At 51.0% G+C, this 20,862-nt stretch overlaps 1 protein-coding gene across 1 annotated transcript in view; it reads left to right on the top strand.

Annotated features, from left to right (window-relative positions):
* The first annotated feature begins 2,428 nt into the window (after positions 1 to 2,428).
* TNK2 (tyrosine kinase non receptor 2) overlaps positions 2,429 to 20,862 on the top strand; it is a 137,867-nt gene continuing 119,433 nt past the window's right edge. The window contains exon 1 of the mRNA XM_061637589.1: positions 2,429 to 3,010. The gene's annotated coding sequence lies outside the window, so the exon portion shown is untranslated. The remainder of the gene's footprint in view (positions 3,011 to 20,862) is intronic.

The raw sequence follows: 20,862 nt of genomic DNA, 5'->3' as shown, positions 1-20,862 counted from the left end.
GGAGAGGGATGCGGGGATGCAGGAATGGCTGGACCACTTGGCCGGCCTGGCCGCCTCCTCCGCTGCCTGGGGCTCGTCCCACGCCCGCTCGCCCGCCGAAGCTGCGCAGTCATCGCCGCCTCTTACATAACCCGGGCAGGGAATTAATGAATGGGGGCTGTTTCTCTCTTTCCCCCCCCGCACTTCTTCTGGGCACCAGCTCTGTCCCCGCTCCGCGTTAACCCCTCGTTGCCCTCGCCCGGCAGCGTCGGTGCGCCCTGGGCGCAGCGGAGAGGGGCAGAGAGACCCGCGGAGGCCCCCCGTCTCTCTCTCTCTGCTTTGCCCTTGCCCCCCCCCATCCCGCGACCTGGACAGCTCTAGTGACCCCCCTCGGCTGCGGCTCCCCGTTTGCCGAGCCGGGGCTCCTTTAAGGCAGGCGGCGGGGGCGGAGCGAAGCGAGAAGGGAACCAGCCGAGCCACGCTCCGGGCGACTTTGGAGAGCCAAGTCGAGCCAAGCCGGGCCGGGTGGCGCAGAGGGTGGAGGGGGCCGCGAGACAGGAGCAGGCGGGGGGGGGCGATCCGGCCCGCCTGGAAAGTGAGGAAGGGGCGGGCGAAGCCGAAGGAGGCGGTTGGGGGGAAAGTTTGGCATTTTGGGAAGGGGAAGGAAGAGTACTTTTTATTGGGGCAGCAGCAGGAAAAGGGGGGGTCACAGAAGGCCGCGGGTTGGAGAGGGTCCCGGGGAGAATTTGGGAGGAGGAAGGCGAGGGGTCTAACGGGCTGCGAGCTGGCCAGCGCCGGCTGGGGAAGAGAGGGCCGGAAGGAGCGCCCGGGGGGCCGGTTGGAAGGAAGTCACAGGGACCCGGAGAGGCTGGGGTACAGGTGCTCCCCCTCCGTCGGGGCAGGGCAGGGCAGGGCAGGTCGTCAAGGGGGCCCCTCGGGCGTCGGGGCCCTGGGGAGCGGGAGGCGCCGCGGGGGCTCCTTTCCTTGAGCCATCCGGGGGCCGGAGGTGCGGGCCAGGAGCGGGCTGTGCTGCCAGGAGGCGCTGGGACTCGGGCGGGGGGTCCAGGAGGCGTGGGGCTTGGCCCGGGGCGTCCAGGAGCAGGCCCTGGGCCCCGGGGTGCAGGAGGAGGCGCTGCCTTGCGGGGTTCAGGAGCAGAGCCGGCCTCAGGCCCAGCCGAGGGCGGCCCTAGAGGCGGGGGCGGAGGAAGGCCCCGAGCCCGGCCCCCCCGGGTCGGAGGAGGAGGAGGAGGGGGGGTGGCTGCCGTGGGGAGGGAGAAAAAGGCGCGCGAGGAGTCCCCCGGAGCCGGCGGGGCAGGTGCAGTGGGCAGGTGAAGGGCCGGCGGCAGGGGGCGCTGGAGTGCAGGAGGCGGCGGCCAGGGGGCGGCGGGCGGAGCGCTGCGGCGTGGAGGAAGAGCACTCGCCGTTGGGCGAGGGGGGACCCCCGGCGCCCTGGGAAGGGGAGGGGGAGAAGCCCTTTGGGGGACAGGTTGGGCCCGGCTTGCTGGAGGAGGAGGGGCTGGGCCAGGGGGGCTGGGAGGAGCAAGGTCTGAGCCTGGGGGGCCTCCAGGAGCAAGAGGGGTGGCCCAGGCTGGAGCAGGAGGTCGGCCTGCGGGCCCAGCACCAGCCTCAGGGGGAGAGGGATGTGAGCCTGCTGGGGCCAGGCGGTGAGCCCAGGTGGGGGCCCCAGCAGGCGGTGCAGCATTTGGCCTTGCAGGAGGGGGGCGGGGCGAGCCCGGGGGTGCAGGAGGAGTGGGGCTGGATCAGGGGGGTGCAGGAGGGGGTGCAGGAGCCGGGGGGCTTAGGCCGGGGGGTGCAAGAAGGGGTGGGGAACGCAGGCAGGCAGCAGCCGCAGCAGGGCTAGAAAAGGAGGAGGGCAACCCGGAGTGGCCCCCAAGAGCCCAGCGGGTGGACCTGGGAAGCATCACTGCGGGCAACTGGAAGACTGAAGAGGCTTCAGACACCCCCCCTGCCAGGGCCGCTGCTTTTGTGCACCGGGACTGCTGAGGGGTCCTGGCTTGATGAAGCCTGAGGCTGCAGGCCAGGCGCTCCAGCAACCCCTGCTGGACGTCTGCGTCCTCGGGGCATGTTAGTTTGGGCTCAGCCTGCTGGGCCACTCTGGAGGGTTGCAGCAAGGCCCCCTTTCCTCCTGCCTCTGCTGCACGGAACATGCCTGGCCGTTGAGCAGCAGCCAAGTCATTTCTTGCCTCGCTGCTTTGGAGTAGCCTTGTCATCACCTTTCCTTCTTATGCGAGTCTCATAGCGCAGCCTTACCAAGTGTTGTTATTCCTGCGCAGCATTTCAACTCAGAGACCTGGAAGTTTAGTGCAGTGTACTGCAAGCTGAAGCATCCTGTGGTTGATACCTTCTCTGTCCTCAAGCTGCAACGTTGTCTCCTGTTTCCACCTGCTTGTATCTGGATTGCCCCAGCAGCCTCTTTCTCCCCCCCCCCCCGCGGTCTTGGCATCCTAAAGTTGCAGCATTGACCTTGACGGCTGTAGCAGCTGCACAGAGGGAGGCCTTGCAGTGGACCCTAAACCTCAGCCTGGCATTAAGTATCCCTGCTTGGTCCTTTGGATTACCCCCGCCGCTGTGTGATGCCTTCCTTGTGTGGAGATCTGTGCATGCAAGACTGAACTTGGTAGCATACCTGTTGCTTTCAGCCAGACAATCTCACAGCTGCCTCTGTTATCACTGCTCTGCAAGCCACAGCAATGTTGTCTCTATCTGCTGGGTACTTTTCGGATGAACAGCAGCAAGTTTACCTGAGCAGCCGTCTTGGCAGCGCATAGCCACAAGAGTGCGCATTGTGTCTGCCAGTGCGCAGCGACGAAAGCCACAGCAAGCAGCAAGAAGCTGTCTGCGTGTGTCAACAGCGCTTGGGCCTCCTGGCGTATAAGATCAACAGCAGCAGGAACAAATAAGACAGGCACAGAGTGCACACTGTTACTCTGGAGTTTATACCTGGGCTTTACTTGAGGGCAGACGTGGGAGCCCAGTGACAGGGCATGGCGACAGAGGGCCAAAAGAGAAGGTAAGTGGAATGTCCACGGGGGGGTTGGGTGGCTGAATGGTGCATTTTCTGCCGTATCTTCTTGCCTTGTTCATTCCTGTTAGGCGCTTCGGCTTCAGCTATGGGTGGTTTACATATGGGATGTGCCGGTCCCAGATTCCTGCCTGTACGGCATCAGTTGCTCACTGAGCCAGACACTTTTCCCCTGCCCAGAGTGTGAATGGAAATCTGTCTTATATCAAGTCAGACCATTGGTCCATCTAGCTCAGAGATGTCTACACTGACCGGCAGCAGCTCTCTGGGTTTCAGGCAGGATTCTCGACTTCTTTTCTCGCTCTACCTGGAAATACCAGGGATTGTACCTGGGACCTTTGACATGCACTCCATTGCACTCCAGCCCTTCTCCCTTAATGTGGTTATACCAAGGTGGTTATACCCATAGCACCCTGCTCTGTAACAAAATTAAGTTCTAGTAGCTGTGGAGGACTCGTGCAAGTGAGCCAAAACACAGGACTGAACTAGGCAAGACAGAATAACCCTGCTTGTTAGTTTGTTGTTCAGGTGGCTGAATGGTGCATTTTCTGCCGTATCTTCTTGCCTTGTTCATTCCTGTTAGGCGCTTCGGCTTCAGCTATGGGTGGTATACAAATGCAGTAAATAAATAGGCAACATGCAACAGCTCATTGTACTCAGGTCTGGAGGCTGTTGGTTGGATTGGACTGACAGAGGCCATATCTAGACTCTGTTTAAGAGTGAAGCAGGTTCTGCGACTCCGTAGGGTTGTTTTTGAATTATATTTGATGAAATTTTAACTCTGCAATCTGCAACACAAACACAAAAAACCCAGACATTGAAAATCAAATCAGAATGTTTGAAAAGCACTCCAGTTGTCTATGAATGATAACAGCACAATAAAACATTCCTTGTTAACCATCAGTTATAAAAATAAGCCTCAGGGGGAATGGACCCTATACAGTATCTCCTCATATCCCCCAAGCAGTTTGCTTCTCTTACAAACAGTATTTACTTGGAAGAGTTACTTGGTAACTGTATCGCCTTATAGAAGCAGAAGGTGGTGTCCAGGGACGCCGTTGTGTGGTTAAAAACAAAGCAAGCTGATGGGAGTTGTTGTTGAAAACTTCTGAGGACACCAGGTTGGGGAAGGAAGGCTATTCTAGCGCTCCTGTGCAGGCTGGTACCTGAAGACACTGATTTTACACCTGGAAAGTCCTGTGTAAACTGGCACCTCTTGCCCCTGCAGAATCTGGATTTTGGCACAAGCTTCAATTCAGAGTTGGAAAGGAAAAAAGCAAGTGGGTAGTTGTAATTGTTGCATGTAATTAACATACAACAATAAGGTGTGGCTGCTATTCTGGCAGTGGAGAATTTTGTTATTCCCGGCACAGATTTTGCTTTTGCGTTTGAAGAATCTTACATATGGGATGTGCTGGTCCCAAATTCCTGCCTGTACGGCATCAGTTGCTCACTGAGCCAGACACTTTTCCCCTGCCCAGAGTGTGAATAGAAATCTGCCTTATATCGAGTCAGACCATTGGTCCATCTAGCTCAGAGATGTCTACACTGACCGGCAGCAGCTCTCTGGGTTTCAGGCAGGATTCTCAACTTCTTTTCTCGCTCTACCTGGAAATACCAGGGATTGTACCTGGGACCTTCGACATGCACTCCACTGCACTCCAGCCCTTCTCCCTTAATGTGGTTATACCAAGGTGGTTATACCCATAGCACCCTGCTCTGTAACAAAATTAAGTTCTAATAGCTGTGGAGGACTCGTGCAAGTGAGCCAAAACACAGGACTGAACTAGGCAAGACAGAGTAACCCTGCTTGTTATTTTGTTGTTCCCATTTTCCCTGTCTGCCTCCCCTGTGCTCTGCCATGTTATCCCAGGCCTTCCCCACCCCCACCCCCAATTTTCTGGCTCACATCTGAGCTGGGAGAGAAGTCCCTGGGGCAATGGAGTGGCAGGGCAGTTCTTTTACCCTTGCTCCCTTTCTAAGATGTTAGATTGACAGGCACGCAGGAGAGAGCTTTTTCAGCTGTGGCCCCCAAGCTTTGGAATACTCTACCCCAAGAAGTCCGCTCTGCTCCCTCCCTGTTGGTTTTCCGGAGACTTCTGAAAACAATCTTGTTCCAGAGAGCCTTTGGGAGGGATTGAAGGTAGAGCCTGACACTAATGTTATGCCTTTTGCATTAAACTTTACCTTTGTAGTCCCTTTAGTGTGTGTGTGTGTATTGTATTTTATGTATTTTAAATTTATTTTAATGTCTTTGTGATTTTACTGTTTACAATTTTACTATGTACGCGTTTGATTTTATTTTTGTAAGCCGCCCTGAGTGCCCTATTATAGGGTAGAAGGGCGGGATAGAAATATTTTAAATAAAATAAATAAATAAATAAAAATAATTAAAAAAACCCAGAGCGTTCACTCCATGCTTTGTATGCAGACGTGTGAATAAGCAAGCATGGCTAACCGGTCCCTGTAGGAGAAGGGCAGGAAATGGCTATGCAAATCTGATCGGAGAGGCATGTGTCAACTCTTATGATTTGTCTTTCTCTTGCATGTCAGCTGAATTGTCTTGTAGATTGTCAGGTTCCCGCTTGTGGGGAGGGGAGTTCTGCAGAGGCTGTTGTGGAAGGGAGAGTGGGTGGGAGCAGACCTGGACTGTTCGGAGCTGCCACATGCTGCTAAGTGGCTTGACGATCATTATGACCACAAGGATGGCACTTGGGACAGATTAAATCCCTGTAAATAGTCAGGAAATCAGAAGGCGGCTAGGAGTGGGGAGGGCAGCTATGTGAGAACTAGAAAAGGTCCTCAAATGCAAAGATGTATCACTAAACACTAGTCCGGATCATTCAGACCATGGTATTCCCGATCTCTGTGTATAGATGTGAAAGTTGGACAGTGAAAAAAGTGGATAAGAGAAAAATCAACTCATTTGAAATGTGGTGCTGGAGGAGAGCTTGTGCATGCCATGGACTGTGAAAAAGACAAATAATTGAGTGTTAGAACAAATTAAACCAGAACTATCACTAGAAGCTAAAATGATGAAACTGAGGTTATCATACTTTGGACATATAATGAGGAGACATGATTCACTAGAAAAGACAATGATGCTGGGAAAAACAGAAGGGAGTAGAAAAAGAGGAAGGCCAAACGAGATGGATTCATTCCATAAAGGAAGCCACAGACCCAAACTTACAAAATCTGAACAGGGTGGTTCATGACAGATGCTATTGGAGGTTGCTGATTCATAGGGTTGCTATAAGTCGTAATTGACTTAAAGGCACATAACAACAACAAATTTAGCTCCCAGATGGATTTAGCTGCTTGACCTCTTGAGCGGCCTCATGCTCTCAGTGGAAAAGGAAAAGGGAGCATTAGAATCTGTAATTTGGGGAATATTCAGGATCTGTGGGCATCTGGGACCAGTGCTTTTGCACATATGTGATCTGAAGTTTGGGGTGGGGAGGGGGATAGAGTGAAGTGGCCAAGTTTGCGGATGGCACAAAACTATTCAGGGTGGCAAACACAAAAAGGCATTGAAAAGAGTTATTTCTGAGGATGGGCAGTAAAATGGCAAATGTGGCCCAGTGTAAGGAAGTATAAAGTGCTGCATGGCAAGTGGAGCAAAACAATCCTCGTTTTCAGAAATGGCTTACGGGGATGAACCCTTAGCCTAGCTCGATGAATAATATTGAAAAATCTCAATGGATGAGAGTTTTCAATGTAGTCCATGCAAATACGATGAATGCGTTGTCGTGCCTGTGTCCAGGGAATGTCGTGTTTTGAATGTAAATTTTATTTACATTTCTTTTCCTTGTTTCTTTTTTGTTTCCTTCTGTTTATATTTCTTGCTGTAGTGCAGTTGCATGTAAATAAAACTCTTTGTTACATAAATAAAATAAAAGTGCTGATGTCATAGTGCTGTTTTACAAATCTGTGGTGTGGCTACACTTGGAACACCACAGATGGCTCTGGTCACCTCATCTCAAAAAAGGATATTGAAGAGCTGGAAAAGTGCAACCAAAATGATCAGAGGGGTGGGGTGACTCCTGTATGAGGGAAGGGTGCAGCATTTGGGGATTTCCCACTTTTTTAAAAAAAAGGTAAGTGGGGACAGGCTGGATTGTATCAGAAAGAGTAGGGGATAGGGAACTTTAGGCTCAGGGGTCAAATGTGGCCCCCAAAACCTCTCTTCGGGCCCTCGGATCTCTCTTCAGGCCCTCGGACCTCTCTATAGGCTATGCCCTATCTTCTTTTTGAGTGTGTTTGGCTGTAATGTGCCGTTGAACAATGTCTGTTGCTTGCCTGGCTAAAGGATGGTCGGGGTGGGGAGGTGCAGAAACCTCTTAGTTTCACCTGGGTGGAACGGAGCCTACTGTACAAAGGCAAGGATCCTATCCTTTGCTCCGCCCTTCCTGCCTTTGCCCACCCCTTGGGTTGAACAAGGTTACTCAACTCTAAGGCAGAAGGTTAGAACCTGGAACAGGTTCAGAGGAGGGCATCAAGGACGATCAGGGGACTAGAAACCAAGCCCTGTGAGGAGAGACTGAAGGAACTGGGCATGTTTAGCCTGGAGAACAGAAGACTGGGTGGAGATAGGATAGCACTCTTAAGTACATGAAAGGTTGTCACATAGAGGAGGGCCAGGATCTCTTCTCGATCATCCCAGAGTGCAAGACACAGAATAATGGGCTCAAGTTGCAGGAAGCCAGATTTTGACTGGACATCAGGAAAACCTCCTAACTGTTAGAGCCATACAACAATGGAACCAATTACCTAGTGAGGTAGTGGGCTTTCCGACACTGTAGGCATTCAAGAGGCAGCTGGACAGCCATCTGTCGGGAATGCTTAATTAATTAATATCCCGTCCTCCCTCCCAGCAGGAGCCCAGGCTTTGATTTGGATTCCTGCATTGAGCTGAGGGTTGGACTTGATGGCCTTATAGGCCCCTTCCAACTCTGCTATTCTATGATTCTATGATAAACTTATACCTGGGCTGCATGCAGCACACCATACATTTAACATTCCCGAAGAATCCTGGGAACTGTAGTTTACACCCACACTGAGCTACGAATCCCAGCACCCTACATTTGGACAAGCTGCAGTTCCTGGAATTGTGGGGTGAGGTGGGGCAGGGGAGTGCATGTGCTTTAAATGTGTGGTGTGTACGTTCATGGGACCATAGGACACTGCCTTATACTGAGTCAGGTAATTGGTGCATCTAGCTCAGTGTTGTCCACACTGACTGGTAGCAGCTCTTCAGGGTTCGAGGCAGGAAACTCCCAGCCGTATCTGGAGATGCCTGGGATTGAACCGGGGACCTTCTGCATGCAAAGCAGGTGTCATGCCACTGTATTACAGGCCTTTTCCTTGAGCTACAACCTGTCCCCTAGCTAACATGGTTCGTTGTCGGCTTCTGATCATTGTTTGTTAGGGAGAGCCAAACAACAAGCCCAGTTCAGATGTAGCAACAACTTGCCAAGACTTCCTGGCTTGTTGGTCTCACTCGCCCCAGGTGAGGAGAGACAGGAATTATTGGGCACCAGTACACTGGTTGATCCTAATAAACCATGCACCTTATTGCTGCGTGAGAATTGCACATTTCCCCTGTTGCATCCATCCTTTCTTTCCACCTAGACCTGCAAGCAAAGGAGTCTTGTGGTTGCTCATTCCCCCACATGAAGCTTCCTGATACTGTCAGATCACTGGCTAGGAAGCCTCTCTATACTGGGCCAGGCCCTTGGTACATCCAGCTCAGCGGAATTCCATCGTTTCATTGATTGCCACCAACTTGGATGGCTTTAAAAGAGGATTGGACAAATTCACAGAGGGCAAGGCTAGTTCACAGAGGAAAAGGTTGTTGATGGCTACTAGCCATGATGGCTATTCGCTGCCTCCATGGTCGGAGGCAGGCTGCTTCCAAATACCCGTTGCTGGAAAACGCAAGAGGGGAGAGTCCTCTTTGCACTCAGGTCCTGCTTGTGGGTTTCCCGTGGGTAACTGGTTGGCTACCATGAGAACAGGATGCTGGACTAGATGGGCCATTGGCCTGATTCTTATGTAAACATTGTCCACACAGGCTTGCAGTGGCTTTCTAGGTTTTCAGAGACTGGTCTGTTCCTAGAATTGGTGGTGATTGAACCTGGGATCTTCTGCATGTAAACCAGGTTCTGTGCCCCTGAGCCATAGCGGTTCACCTAGGCTGGCCCTGTTCCTTGCACCCACTGATGGTCTCTCCCCAAGGATTTGGTCAGAGAAGGGTCTTTCCCAGGCCTTCTACCACACATCCTTTGACAGGAGATGTCCAAGGTTGAATCCTTCAGCATGCAAAGTGCATGCTCTATGACTGACTGAGCTAAGCTTGACCCCGCGCAACTGTTGTAGATAGTTCCAGACATTGCCATGCCGAACAGCAGCACAAAGGTCCTGTGTGGATGGGTGGCAATGTTCTTGAGTGTCCCCTTCCAAGAAATCTGAGGACTGCATCCCCTTCCATTTCCACTGGTCTGTTTGTCTGCACATGTGCTCCTGCTTCCAAAGTTTGCTTCTCAATGGCCTGTTTATTGAGCATGCATTCTGATTAAGTCGGCTTGTTGCAGAAGATCATCAAATCCACTTTAATTGTTGAAATGGAAATGGGCTGCCTTCAAGTCTATCCAACTTATGGTGACCCTATGAATAGGGATTTCATGGTAGGCGGTATTCAGAGGGGGTTTCCCATTGCCTCCCTCTGAGGCTAGTCCTCCCCAGCTGGCTAGGGCCTGCTCAGCTTGCCACAGCTGCACAAGCCAGCCCCTTCCTTGTCCGCAACTGCCAGCTGGGGGGCAGCTGGGCTCCTTGGGACTCTGCAGCTTGCCCACGGCTGCACAGGTGGCAGGGCACGTAACCCCTGAGCCACTCGCCGTGGGGGGTGATCTTTAGCTGGCCCTTGACGCCCAGGAGACACGAGCGGGGATTTGAACTCACAGACTCTGGACTCTCAGCCAGGCTCTCCTCCCCACTGTGATATACCAGCTACACCACCTAAATTTGCCGGTATGTGATTGAATCCCACCTGCAAATGCAGCAGCACTCTGGAAGTTGCCAAAGTTTAGCAAAGTCTGGAGTTAAGCGGACATTCATTTCTTCCCCACTGTGATGTGGCCTGGACTCGCCCACCCTGTGTGGTCCCTCTGGAACTTGTTGTGAGAAGGACACATGGTTCCTGTTGATCAGAGGCCTGCTGTTCCTCTGGGCCGCCAGATGTTGTGCACATGGTGCCCCAAAGCATCTCCTTTCCACTTTTCCTCCCTTTGTTCCTCTTCCACTCTTTGGGCCATGTCCAGCTGTTTATAGAGAGTTCCTTAGAAGGCTGGAGAGGCTTTAACGGTCCATATAATCTGATGCAGGAGGAGCAGATGTGAGTAGAGAACCTTCTCATCTTGGGCTCTTGATTTGGGGGCTTTCTAGTTTAGAGAAGAGACGAGGCAGTGGAGACAGGATAGAAGTGAATAAAATGATGCATGGCATGGAGAGAGTGGATAGAGAAAAGTCTTTTCTCCCTCTCTCATAACGCTTGAGCTCAGGGATGTTGAACGAAGCTGAATGTTTGGAAGATTCAGGACAGAATCCCAACAGAGCACGCATAGGATCTGCTCCCAGAAGAGGCAGTGATGGCCACCAACTTGGATGGTTTTAAAAGAGGATTAGACAAATTCACGGAGGAAAAGGCTACCAATGGCTACTAAATATGGTGGCTATGTTGTACATCCTCTGTTGGAGGCAGGATGCTTCGGAATACCCGTTTCTGGAAACCGCAGGAGAGGAGGATGCTCTTGCGCTCAGGTCCTACTTACAGGCTTCCCAGGGGCAACGGGTTGGCTACTGTGAGAACAGGATGCTTGCCTAGATGGGCCACTGGCCTGATCCAGCAGGCTCTTCTTATCTTATGTTCTTGTGATTGGCATAAGTGGCTTTTGGACCCCATCTTACCAATGGAAACATGAGTTGGCTCTGATTGATTGATTTGTTTTTAAATGATGACATAGGATCACAGTCTAGCACTGCAAAAGCCAGAATTATGCGAACAAATTTTGTCACGGTTTGACAAAAGACTGTGGGTGGCTTGTGTAAAGCACACGTGTGCAATTTGCTGCCTCCCTAATTTCAAAACCCCTCTGCAAGAAGATGGATTAGTTCAGGCCTCTGGCAGGAGGCAGGAGGAAGAGAGGGAGGGGGAGAGAGAAAAGGAGGGCCCTGTCCACTTTCTGCCCCTGGCTACCGCTGGCTTCAGCCCACCTACATTTGGTATGTGGCCTCTGACACATCACTCCCCCCCATGGCAGTGAAGACCCGTGGCCCCGATGTCAGTGGGACAGTGAATCCACTCCAGGTTTTAGTGTGAACTTCCAAGGAGCTGCTTTTAATTCAGACTAAAAACCGGAGCGGATTCCACTGCCCCACTGACATGGAGCCGCCAGCCACCAGTGCCTTATGGAATGTGGCCCTTGGCAGGAAAAAGATTGCTGCTCCCTGATGCCGTCCCCCATTGGCGGGAAGGTGTGTGTTTTTGATCTCCAACCCACTCCCCTCGCCAAGGCCCTCTGGTTAAGTTAACCTGTTTATTCCTCTGGCATCCTGGCTTTCACACTTTCTGCCTTTACACAACTCTTTCTGTGGTATTTGTCTGCCATTCAAGCTCTGCACACAGCAGGAGACTCTTGGGGTGAGGGCTGCTTGTAGAGAAGACATTCTAGTTCAGGGATGAGGAACCCTGAGACCCAGGCGCCAAAGACTTTCCTCTTCTCCCAGGCATTTTAGCATGTGTTTTAAAAAAAAATTAAATTGTGTTTTTAAATTGTTTTTTGTGTTTTAAAATCTGTATATTTGTTTTTAATGTTTTTAATTGCTGTAAACTGCCCAGAGAGCTTCGGCTATGGGGCGGTATATATAAATGGAATGAATGAATGAATGAATGTGGCCCTCTGGGCCGCTCCACCTAGCCCTGGGGTCTCCCCAGCCACACCCCTCACAGTTTCTGCTGTGCATCCGCCTGGGGTGTTTTTGCCAGGCCAGAATGCGTCCTTGAGCTCTGATCGTGGTTCTTGCTTGCCTAGATGGAGGACAGAAAGGGGTGGGCGAGTGTGTGTAGAGACGAGCCTACTGGCCAAAACCTAAAGCTCTGCTCACCACTGACACGTGGCCCCCCAGAAGGCTGACCAGAAGGAACTGTGGCTCTCGGCCTGGAAAAGATTCCTCACTGCTGTTCTAATTCTTGGAGGTGCATCTGCAGGCAGGGCCAGGAGAGACTCCTGTCTGAAACTCTGCAGAGCCATTGACAGTTGAAGTAGACCAGTGTTCCCCAACCTGGTGCCCTCCAGATGTTTTGGATGACAATTCCCATCAGCCCCAGCCAGGATGGACAGTGGTCAGGCATGATGGGAGCTGTAGGTGGAAACATCTGGAGGGTGCCAGGTTGGGGAAGGCTGGTGTGGACAATGCTGGGAGAGATAACGTGGTATAGTCAGCTTCCTAGTTCACTGCAGGAAGCAAGATGCAAGGGCTGTTGGTCTGATCCAGCAGCGCTCTGCGCATGTTCTTGGACACAATGGAGGTGAGCAAGGTGCCTTTCAAGGGGCTTATCGCCCATCCAAACGTCCGGTAAGCTTCTAACGAGCCCCTGGTATAGGAGGTGCCCTGGTATAATTTTGGACTGCAACTCCTATCAGCCAGTGCAGGCAAAAAACAAACAAAGTCTGTGCTGGCTGGTGGCTGATGGGTGTTGCAGGGGAAAAAACATCTGGTGGGTGTCAGGTTATAATGATTCTTACATTTACACACCACCTTTCCTCCAAAGAGCTCAAGGTGGCATACAAACATGGTTCTCCCCCTCTCAATTTTACCCTCACAACAGCCCTGTGAGGTAGGTTAGGCTGAGAGACAGTGACTGGCTGAAGGTCACCCAGTGAGCTTCCTGGCTGAAGCCTGGTCTCCTAGGTCCCAGACCGACACTCTAACCACTGCACCACACTGCCTTTCCTTTGGTTGGGGGAGGCTGAGCCCCAGTCTGAAATCTGCTATCCCAGCATCCCTTGTGATAAAGCAGCTCTGTTCAGGCTGCAGTTACCTCGGCTAAGCAAGATCCCTCCCTGGCCTAGATGCCTTAAAAGGAAACAATTAAGGAGGGAGGAAGCAGCTTATTTATTAGCCATGAAGATAATTGGCTTCAGTTGTGCCAGGGCTTGGCCGTTAAACGTTCTGCTAATCCATTATCTCTGCAGATAAACATAGTTGCAGGCAGTGACAATGGGCCTTGGCTTAGCTGAGGGTAGAATTCTGCTGCACTGGCCCTTTTGGAGAAGAGGGGTTAGCAGTGCCTCTTTTCTCCTGACTGAGGCCCTGTCCCTTTTAACAGGCAGAAGTTCAATGAGAAAAGCCTTTCTTAGGTGTGGGAGATATGATGGGGAGGGCTGTTGCACCTGCTGAATTTCTGCCTGCAATGCTTAACCTACTCTGGAGGGTTGTTTAAAGCCATACTGCTTTTGCCAGGGGATATATATATATCCCCATGTGAGTCTGAGGTGCAGGACTGAGGCACTATCTGGCACCACAAGCAACAAAGTGTGGAGGGCCATTGTGATGGGAGAGAGAGCAGGCAGGCAGTCCAGGGTCAGGACTTGTGGGAATTAGTGCCGAGATTTGCGGCAACCCTGAGCTACATCGGGAACCAGAAGGTGCGCTGTGATGCTTTAATTCACTGCACAGCGGAAGAGTGTTGTCAGATGCGGACGAATTTGAAGATATGCATTGCAGTCATAAGAAGAGCCTGGCTGCTGGATCAGGCCAAAGTGGTCCACCTGGTCCAGCATCCTCTTCTCAGAGTGGCCAACCAGATGCCCCAATGGGAAGCCTGCAAGCATGAGAGCAATAGTCCTCGCCCACTTCCCCCCCCCCCCCCCCGGGGACTGGCATTCATAAGCTTCTGACTCATATAGCCACCAGGACCAACAGCCATTGATAGGCTGTTGCCTTCTCTTCCAAGAGTTTTCTAACCCTCCCTCCCTTTGAAGCTGTCCAGGTTGGCTGCCATCCACACAGATCTCAGAGTTTCACTAGGCTCTGTCTGACAAAGTACTTCCTTTTGTTTGTCCTGGATCTCTCACAATCCAGCTTCGTGGGATGGCTCCGAGTTCAAATCCTGTGAGAGAGGGAGAAAAAACACCACCCTCTCCACTTTCGTTGCACTCTGCATACTCTGATCTACCCCTGTTATGCCCCTCCTCACTTGCCTTTCTTTTAAACTAAAAAGCCCCAAATGTCAAAAGCCCCTGATCATTTGGTTGCTCTTTTCTGTATGAAGAGAGCCAGTGTGATGTAGTGGTTAAGAAGGTGTTGGACTACGACCTGGGAGACCAGGATTCGAATCCCCGCTCAGCCATGGAGCTCACTGGGTGACCTTGGGCAGTCACTGCCTCTCAGCCTCAGAGGAAGGCAATGGGAAATCCCCTCTGAATACCGCTTACCATGAAAACCCTATTTGTAGGGTCGCCATGAGTCGGGATCAATTTGAAGGCAGGCCATTTCCATTTTTTCTGTACGAACATATTTATCTGCCCTGTAAATGAGTCAGATCATTGACCTGTCTATCCCAACACTGTGAATGAGATGAGGACAGAGGCTGAGCCCTTCTTAGCTTGGCCTGTTGCGGGTGCAGGATTGGACCTGAGGCCTCCATATCTTCTGCCCCTGCACTGTAGACCCTCCCCAGAATATAGGAGGCTCTATTGCAGGGACAGCTAACACAATGCTGTTTGGGTGACTGCTGTCGGATTACAACTCCCATCTTCCCTGACCGTTGGGCATGCTGGCTGCTGGGGTGCTGAGAGCTGGAGTCCAATAACATCCGGAGGGCACCTTGTTTTCATTGTATTTATTTACTGAAAGCATTCATAAACCGCTTAATGTTTTAAAAAATCTCTAAGCAGTGTAAAACATAGAACCATAAAACAAGTGACACTGTAGTATGAAGCATATAAAAGCAGGGGTTCAGGGAATTTATATAGATTAAAAAAAAACCCAGAGTTAGATTTCACAGGTCAGGGAAAGCAACTTCAAAGCGAGGGGGCCTTCTGGAGCCTTTCTTCCATTTTTAAAGAGGTCAATGTAAAGCTGGAGTTACTCTGAGCATGTACAGAAGCCCCTTTCTGAAGGATATGTTGTTCCATTCTCTCAAACCTATCAATATAGCTAGAAAGTGAAGAAATAGACACGATGTTCAGTGCATTGTCTTCTCCTGCCCTGCTGGATGTACATTTCCCCCTTTCTGGCTATAGAAATGAAATTCTGACCAGGGTAGTAAAATCCTGGTTGATGAGCAACTGCCTTTGCAGTCCTGCAAGCATCAATTTGGGTGTTCACCCCTAGCTGGAAACTGGAACGGACCGAGACAGCCTTCGCCAGCCTGCTCCCTTCCAGAGGTTGTTGGACTGCAGCTCTCCCACAACATCTGGAGGGCACCAGGTTGGCAAAAGTTGGGCCAAGAAGGAGAGGTGGAGGAGGTAGGATTCTGCTGGCAAGAGTACCAGGGCTGGGGCAGGCGCTGTTTGGGAGGGGTGTTGTCAGCCGTTGAGTGTTTTCCCTGCACGGTGGTTTCTCCGCTTCAGGGACAAGCCGTCCCCAAATGTTCCCAAGCAGAGGGACTGGCTGCCTGGCCAGAGAAGGACAATGGAGCGATGATAGTGCCGTGGGAAAACTACCCTCCCACAGGTCCTCCTGGCTGCTCCAAGGCGCCCCCCTCGGCTCCTTCCTCCCCCCAAGGGCACACATAAACGCACACCACCGCAGCCCCCTGTGCAACAATAAACCCGTTCATCGCAGGCCAAGGAAGAAGCGGCCTTTTTGGGGCTGCAGCTAATTGCAGGGGAGGGTGGAGGAGAGCCAGACCTCGACCTAGCCTGAGTGCCGGCTGCAGAAGTCAGCTAGGCGGTGACTAGGCCTGTGATTTAGTGTTGGACAGTGTTGGGGCTGGGGAATCCACAGGGAATCCTCCGGACAGGCCTTCTTTCTCAGAGAGAGGGCTTCTGTTGCGGCGTAATGCCATTTACGTCCCCCTTTTTTAATTATTTACGGTGGATACCAGGTGTCCCCAGCAGGGTGGCCTCCAGGAGTGCAAAACATCTGCAGGGCACCCAGTTGAGGACCCTTGGATTTTAGAGAGGGACCATTGTTGTGCTTCATAGCCAAAATAGGCAGGGTTTGGGGAGGGCAGGAGCAGGACATCAGAAAATTTGGGGGGGGAGCGGTATGATCAGGAACTGCATGTGCTGAAGCCTGTTACGCAACTGAGAGTGAGGATTAGGGGGTTAAGCCAAAGGCCTTGTGAGAAAGGTGGGTGCTTGACCAGAAGGCAGAGAGAGAAGGTGGCACTCCTTGCCGAGAGCCAGTGTGGTGTAATGGTTGAGTTGTCAGACTACGACCTGGGACACTAGAGTTCGAATCCCTGCTCAGCCATGAAGCTCACTGGGTGACCTTAGGCCAGTCACTGCCTCTCAGCCTAACCTACCTCACAGGGTTGTTGTGAGAATAAAAATGATTGTGTGTGTGTGTGGGGAAAATAAAACTATGTATGCCACATTGAGCTGTTTGGGGGAAAGGTGTCCTGCCTTTGGGCACCCGCCGCTTGTGGTGGCAGCTCTCTCCATGGCCACCTAGCTCCTGGATGCTACTTTTGCTTAAGAATGTGTGCATGCACAGAATGAGGACCATGAGGACAACTGCATTTCTTTCTCACCTTCCCTCCAAGGAACGCCAAGGTGGCATACATGATTTTCCCCATCTCCTTTATAGCGTAACAACAATCCTGCAAGGTAGGTTAGGGAGAGAGAAAGAGACAGAGAGAGAGAGAGAGAGAGAGAGAGAGTGACCCAGGGCAAGGCCCAAGAGCATCTGCCTTGCTAGCAGAAGGTCCCAAGTTCAATTCCTGGCACCATCTCTAGGAAGGATTGGGAATATCTCTTGCCTGAAACCCTTTAGAGAACCACTGCCAATCACTGTAGGCAGTACTGAGCTGGATGAATCAATGGCCTGACTTGGTAGTGAAAGGCAGCTTGCTGTGTTCCTAACCTGCTGTCATTTCTCTTTTTCACTGCCACCTGCAAATGAATTGGTTGTCCTGACGCACGAAGGAGCTCTCTCTGCTGTCCCCCCGCCAACTGTGGGGCTGCCCTACATAGCTAGGCTGCATGGCTCTCTCACGTTTGTAAACAGGCGGTTCCCAAGTCGCTAAGCGACAACTGCTTCCTGGGAACCCAGGCAGAAATGTTCAGAAAGAGTTGGCTCACTCTCTTTTCAATGTGATGCAAAGGGCTAATCTCGCCAAAGGAGCCTGGGGTCTGCTGGGGGAAAAAAGTGGACTGGTAACCTGTTCGTAAGGCTGTGCAAACAGCCTTAGGGCTCTCTTGTGCAGCAGGGAAGGGGTGCATGCATCCTGCCCCCAATGTGCAAGGTCCCTGCCCCCAAGTTCCTTCCTTGCAATCCTGGAGCAGAATCTCCACCGCCCCTGATCACCCTTTACATTGGGCAGGCACCACAGCTGTGCAGTTAAAGGCTACCCCCTGTGCAAAGTCTCTGGAGAAAGCCCCACGTGCCTACATGACACTGCCTTGCAGTGAGTCAGACCTTTGGCCTGCTTTTTTGTACTCTGGCTGGCAGTGACTCCAGGGTGCCTGGCAGAGGCAACGAGAGTGGGAGGCCTTGCCTGACCTGGCTGTCTGGTCCTTTTCAGCCAGAGAGGCTGAGTGAGCGCATGTCTTACTGTCCTCCCAAAATCAGCCCTTGATTCTGTGGCAGTTGTGAGACTCTTGTGTAGCCTTTGCCCAAACTGGTGCCTTCCAGATGTTTTGGTTTTGGATTACAACTCCCAGGCTGCGAGCACAGCCTAATATTCATGGGCCAATAGCAATGCAATCCTATACATGTCTACTGTTGTTGTTATATGCCTTCAAGTCGATTACAACTTATGGCGATCCTATGAATCAGTGACCTCCAAGAGCATCTGTTGTGAACCACCCTGTTCAGATCTTGTAAGCTCAGATCTGTGGCTACTTTTATGGAGTCAATCCATCTCTTGTTTGGTCTTCTTCTTTTTCTACTCCCTTCTGTTTTTCCCAGCATTATTGTCTTTTCTAGTGAATTGTGTCTTCTCATTATGTGTCCAAAGTATGATAACCTCAGTTTCATCATTTTGGCTTCTAGTGACAGTTCTGGTTTAATTTGTTCTGACACCCAATTATTTGTCTTTTTCACTGTCCATGCTATCCGCAAAGCTCTTCTCCAACACCACATTTCAAATGAGTTGATTTTTTTCTTATCCGCTTTTTTCACTGTCCAACTTTCACAGCCATACATAGAGATCAGGAATACCATGGTCTGAATGATGCTGACTTTAGTGTTCAGTGATACATCTTTGCATCTGAGGACCTTTTCTAGTTTTCTCACAGCTGCCCTCCCCAGTCCTAGCCTGATTTCTTGACTATTGTCTCCATTTTGGTTAATGACTGTGCTGAGGTATTGATAATCCTTGACAAGTTCAATGTCCTCATTGTCAACTTTGTTACACAACTCTTCTGTTATTACTTTAGTCTTCTTGATGTTGAGCTGTAGTCCTGCTCTTGTGCTTTCCTCTTTAACTTTCATCAGCATTCGTTTCAAATCATTACTGGTTTCTGCTAGTAGTATGGTATCATCTGCATATCTTAAATTATTGATATGTCTCTCTCCAATTTTCACACCTCCTTCATCTTGGTCCAATCCCGCTTTCCGTATATGTTCTGCATATAGATTAAACAAATAGGGTGATAAAATACATCCCTGTCTCGCACCCTTTCCAATTGGGAACCAATCGGTTTCTCCATATTCTGTCCTTGTCCAGAGTATAGGTTGCGCATCAGGACAATCAGATGCTGTGGCACCCCCATTTCTTTTAAAGCATTCCATAGTTTTTCATGATACATAGTCAAAGGCTCCTCCAGTCATCCTGCACTTCACCCATCCTCCACGATTTTGCAAAGATAATAGACAGTGGTTTGGAGAGTTCTTCAGCCAGTTCCTTCTATATTCTAGGATGCAGTTCATCAGGCCCTGCAAATTTGAACTCGTTCAAAGTGCTTAGGTATTCCTTGACCGTTTGTCTATCAATTTCAAGCTGCAATCCTGCTCCTTCCGCTTCATGTTTCCCGGGAGGGTTATAGACCCTTTATTGGGAGAAGACTGAGTCAAAGTAGAATCACTTCTGCCTTTATCATCTGTTATCATTTTGCCATCCTCATTGAGCAGCTGTACCACCATTGCCTTTCTCCATCTTTTACTATAGATGTACCTGAAGAAAGCTTTTTTGTTGCTTTTGGCATCTCTTGCTAACCTCAGCTCATTCTCAGCTTTAGCCTTCCTGACACCATCCCTGCAATTCCATACTACCTGCCTGTGCTCTTCCTTTGTGGTCTGGCCTTCCTTCCACTTCCTGTATGTGTCCTTTTCTGTTTTCAGGTCATCTCTATGCTTTCTGTGAAGCCACATTGGCTTCTTCTGCTGTCTTCCCTCTTTTTTCCTTGATGGAATTGTTTGCCATTGTGCCTCTAGAATTTTCTCTTTTATCCACCAAATCATCTCTATTGGTTAGAATCCAGTCAAGGATAGCCGATCCTCTGGTTGCTTCCTCCACTTTCTGTAGGAGAAAGTTATCTCCAACACAAGTCAGGAATTTCTTGAAGGGGGCGTATTTGGCAGAATTTGTCTCCAAACAGATATCGGGGGAACTTGAGCCAGGCGTTGGGTAATTCCTTCGTGTATCATCTTCTCCCCTCACCCTCTCTCCTGGAATCTGCCCCACAGGGCAACTGGTGATAGATGGTCCTATGGAGGAATGGGCTGTCCAGCTGGAGCAGGCCATGAGGTCTTCTTCATCTACTTTTGCCCTGTTTTCCTCCATGCCATCATATAAGGTACTCCAATGAGAGTGCCAGTGTAGTGTAGTGGTTAGAGTAGCTTTCCTCAGCCTGGTTGGTGCCAGTGGCGGCTGGTGGTGCCATGTCAGTGGGACAGTGGAATCTGCTCCGGATTTTAGTCCATGGTCAAGGAGCTGTCCAAGGTGCTAGTTCAGACTAAAATCTGGAGCAGATTCCACTGCCCCACGGACATGAAGCCACCAAATGCTGCTGGTTGGTACCCTCTGGCTGTTGCTGGACTCCAGCTCCCATCAGCCCCAGTAAGCGTAGCCAGTGGTCAGGGGCAACAGCGGGAGTTGTATTTTATCATTTTTATTTATTTAACAAAATGTATATACCTCTTTTTTGTAACAGAACCTCTAAGCGGTTTATGAACAAACGTTAAAGCTATCAGTGATGGACAGTTAAAACAGATATTTATTAGCATTCAAAAGATAATTAAAATCAAAATGGAAATGGAAATGGACAGCCTTCAATTCAATCCCGACTTATGGCTACATAGGGATTTCATGGTAAGCGGCATTCAGAGGGGGTTTCCCATTGCCTCCTTCTGAGGCTAGTCCTCCCCAGCTGGCGAGGACCTGCTCAGCTTGCCACAGCTGCACAAGCCAACCCCTTCCTTGTCCGCAACTGCCAGCTGGGGGGCAACTGGGCTCCTTGGGACTGTGCAGCTTGCCCACGGCTGCACAGGTGGCAGGGCACATAATCCCTGAGCCACCTGCTGTGGGGGTGATCTTTAGCTGGCCGTTGACACCCAGGAGACACGAGTGGGGATTTGAACTCACAGACTCTGGACTCCCAGCCAGGCTGTCCTCCCCATTGTGCTATACCAGCCCTTTCTCAGATAATTTTTGGATGGTGCAGGGA

Source organism: Rhineura floridana, chromosome 7, assembly GCF_030035675.1.
Source record: "Rhineura floridana isolate rRhiFlo1 chromosome 7, rRhiFlo1.hap2, whole genome shotgun sequence".
Classification (NCBI taxonomy): Eukaryota; Metazoa; Chordata; class Lepidosauria; order Squamata; family Rhineuridae; genus Rhineura; species Rhineura floridana.
This window is presented reverse-complemented; position numbering and strand designations above follow the sequence as displayed.